Below are 3,955 nucleotides of genomic sequence, written 5' to 3' on the forward strand. Positions count from 1 at the left end.
CATAGTCACAAAAGCTTATACTTCCCTCCCTCCTACCAATGTCTTCTACCATCCAAATAGGTCACCTAGACCAGACCTCTGAAAATTGGCAACTGTTTCCATAAGTGGAAAAAATAGAGCCAGACAAAACTTTATAGGCAGTGCAAAGAACTGTGACATAATTTTCTAGATGCCAAGAAAAAATATTCCTCTGAAAAGGATTAAGAATTAGTTTTACTAGGTTTGGTAGCCAAACTATGGGCAGAAATCTGTGCCATCAGAAACTGAATTTGAATAAGTTAAATTTGAATTTGAATTGCTCAGATTGAATCTGAATTGTAACTTGAATAAATGCTTTTGAAAACTGAATTTGAATTAGTCTAATTTGAAATTGAATTTATGGTTTGAAAATGATCATCACTAAATTGAAATTGAATTTTATATTTTGAAAATGAATTGATTTGCTTTGAAACTGCATTTTATCCTTTAAAAATTCAGCTCTCGAATAATTTCAGTTTCACTTCTCACCATTCAGTTTCAGTTCTACAATTCAATTTCAGTTCCAAAATTCAGTTTTTTGGAACTTACATCCGGTTCCGGTTCAAGCGCAGATTAATAGAACTACGTTTTACTAGCGGACCGAAAGTGTTACTGACGGGAATCTACAGCGTCTTGAGCTGAAGTAAGACTTCAGAAGTCATTCGTCATGTCGAATGACCAGCGGATAAACTCTCAGGTTGGTAATAAATGTATTACATGTATGAGAACAAGCGTCATGTTAACAAATGATAGCCGTAAGGTAACTTTTATGCTTATTGTAGCTGTTAGCTAAAAACGCTAATTTAGCGTAGTTTGCCCTGGATTCAGCTTTGACAAACAAATATGATCGACTGTTTCTAGTAGAATTCCAAAGTTGTCATCTTGGACCCTCTCAGAATGCTTGCAGAGACCCCTACAGTAGGGAAACATGCAAAACGGTGTCCAAACCTTTGTATTTTAGCTTTATTTATGTCTTACACAGCATCCCAACTCTGTAGCTAACTTAATAACTTTAGCTAAAGTGAATAGTTAGTCTAATTCATTAGTGCAGCATTACTGGATCATCTCTGTTTGAAGTGATATAATATGATATACAACTATCACTGTGTTTAACTACCATAATAATTCTTAGGGTACTGAGTGAATGCTTAATTAATTTTTTTTTTTTTTAAAGCATACTGCTCCATTAATATGTTTGACAGGCTGAAGTTGTCGGGTCACCTCCTAAATTGACCATCTTTTACAGGTGTTTTGTGCCAGAAATGGAGTGTCCACTGAAGACTGAAGATACTGAATCTCTACGCCTTGCCATTGATCCCTCTTGTGCCTTCATCTAGACAAGAGACATTAACTTAACCACTCTCATATGCTCTGTACCTACATCACCTTCCCTGACAGTCGTAGCTTGGCTCATCCGAGGGTGAAATTATAAGAATGTGTTATTTTGCAAAGTGCTCTCCAGGGTTCCTAAATAAAATATGGCGTTGAGGTCATTTCTTTTGAATTAATCCCTTCTTCTGAAATATAAGAACCTCTCCTGGTTTTAATGGCACTTTGGATTTCTTTACTTTCTGTTCCACTTCCAAACCCAAATAGATGCTGACACAGTAACATGGAAGAGGGAAAGACGTTGGAAAGGACTACTACAAATAAACCTAATGCCTAACAATGAAAAGTGTAAAATAAGAACAATAATAATAAAGATAAAAGATGAAGTAACACGTTTTTAGTATTTTATTTATTCCAAATGATCATCCAGATGTCTGTGACATGTGATGACAAACACCATAATGGAAGGCCTTAGTCATCACATGCTTAAACTCATCATATATTTTTGCATATGCTGAACAGGCAGTCAGACATGCTGTAACTGTGGGGTAGAAAACAGCATGAACACCATACGGCAGGGGTCTCAAACTCCAGTCCTCGAGGGCATGGAAAAGTTGCATGACACTTTGACCTTTGAGGACTGGAGTTTGAGACCCCTGTCATACGGAATATGACAGGTGTGGTTGAACTGCATGAAGACTCTGAAGTTTCTCTTCTCTTCTGGCAGGACAGGAATGTGGCCTAGTCCTGTGAGCCACTGTAAGGATGTACTTAGAGTAGAACTGGACTGTCACCGGCCTCAGGCTCTTCACCCTTTTCAAAGACAAAGCAGTCATTTAAATAAAATATTAGATATTGTTTACCTGTACATGCACAAAGTAAATTTAGAAATGTTATTATTGTCAAGAGTGAACAAGCACTGATAGTGTAATCTACAGCTGTGGCCAAACGTTTAGAGAATGAGAAGTGTTGTTTGCTTATTTACAAAGTTTGCTGTTTCAGTGATAGTTGTATATCATATTATATCACTTCAAACAGAGGTGATCCAGTAATGCTGCACTAATGAATTAGACTAACTATTCACTTTAGCTAAAGTTATTAAGTTAGCTAAAGAGTTGGGATGCTGTGTTATGCTGGGCTTACACTGTGCGATTTTTGGCCCATTTTGAGCCGATTTTTGAGTCGTGCGACCGTTTTGGCGATCGGCCCGATTTTGGCCTTCATCGTGCGTCGTGTAGTATACGTGGGGTAACGAGAAGCGATTAACACCTCACGACCAGCTCCCGATCATCAATCGCTTGGTCGTGAGGGTGTCGCCGCAGCTTCTCACACTGCGCACGCGCAAACACAAATGTCAGCGAAAAAGACGGCGCAGCACGGCAGTGCAGCGTGTGATCTGGACACACAAGCGATGGAGGCACAACTTGTAGAACTATGGCAAGCTCACCCGAACCTTTTCGATGTGGCCTCACAAAATTATCACGACCACAACAACCGTGAAAATAGTTGGATTTACATTGCTGCTCAATCACAGCTGCCTGATCAATGTTTTTCATTAGCAATTTAGCAAAGTTGATGGTGGTGGTGTGTCTGTGTGAGTGAAAGACAGAGAGAGAGAGCGAGCAACAGAATTTCTCTTATAACCTTCATTTTATGGACGCACAGTGTGAGCACTCGGGTCGCATCAGAGCATCGGGCCGTATAGTGTGAGACCCTGCATCGTGACCTACGAACTTCTAACCCCTGCGAGTCAATCGTACAGTTTGAGCAGAAGCTGAATCGCGCGACTGAAAAAATCGCACAGTGTCTGCCCAGCATAAGACATAAATAAAGCTAAAACACAAAGGTTTGGACACCGTTTTGCATGTTTCCCTACTGTAGGGGTCTCTGCAAGCATACAGAGGGGTACTCTGAGAGGGTCCAAGATGACAACTTTGGAATTCTACTAGAAACAGTCGATCATATTTGTTGTCAAATCTGAATTCAGGGCAAACTACGCTAAATTAGCGCTTTTAGCTAACAGCTACAATAAGCATAAAAGTTACCTTACGGCTATCATTTGTTAACATGACGCTTGTTCTTATACATGTAATACATTTATTACCAACCTGAGAGTTTATCCGCTGGTCATTCGACATGACGAATGACTTCTGAAGTCTTAATTCAGCTCAAGACGCTGTAGATTCCCGTCAGTAACACTTTCGGTCCGCTAGTAAAACGTAGTTCTATTAATCTGCGCTTGAACCGGAACCGGATGTAAGTTCCAAAAAACTGAATTTTGGAACTGAAATTGAATTGTAGAACTGAAACTGAATGGTGAGAAGTGAAACTGAAATTATTCGAGAGCTGAATTTTTAAAGGATAAAATGCAGAATCAATTCATTTTCAAAATATAAAATTCAATTTCAATTTAGTGATGATCATTTTCAAACCATAAATTCAATTTCAAATTAGACTAATTCAAATTCAGTTTTCAAAAGCATTTATTCAAGTTACAATTCAGATTCAATCTGAGCAATTCAAATTCAAATTGAACTTATTCAAATTCAGTTTCTGATGGCACAGATTTCTGCCCATACCAAACTTACCTAATCATATCTTTTAGATT

At 38.5% G+C, this 3,955-nt stretch overlaps 1 long non-coding RNA gene across 1 annotated transcript; it reads right to left on the reverse strand.

The window, feature by feature from the left end:
• Positions 1-1,737: 1,737 nt before the first annotated feature.
• LOC143419651 (uncharacterized) lies at positions 1,738-3,689 on the reverse strand. The gene is made up of 2 exons (XR_013099663.1): positions 3,456-3,689; positions 1,738-2,160 (listed from the first exon to the last, which is right to left on the reverse strand). It is a non-coding gene; the product is annotated as an uncharacterized LOC143419651 (long non-coding RNA).
• Between the last annotated feature and the right edge of the window lie 266 nt (positions 3,690-3,955).

This window comes from Maylandia zebra, linkage group LG7, assembly GCF_041146795.1.
Source record: "Maylandia zebra isolate NMK-2024a linkage group LG7, Mzebra_GT3a, whole genome shotgun sequence".
Taxonomy (NCBI): domain Eukaryota; kingdom Metazoa; phylum Chordata; class Actinopteri; order Cichliformes; family Cichlidae; genus Maylandia; species Maylandia zebra.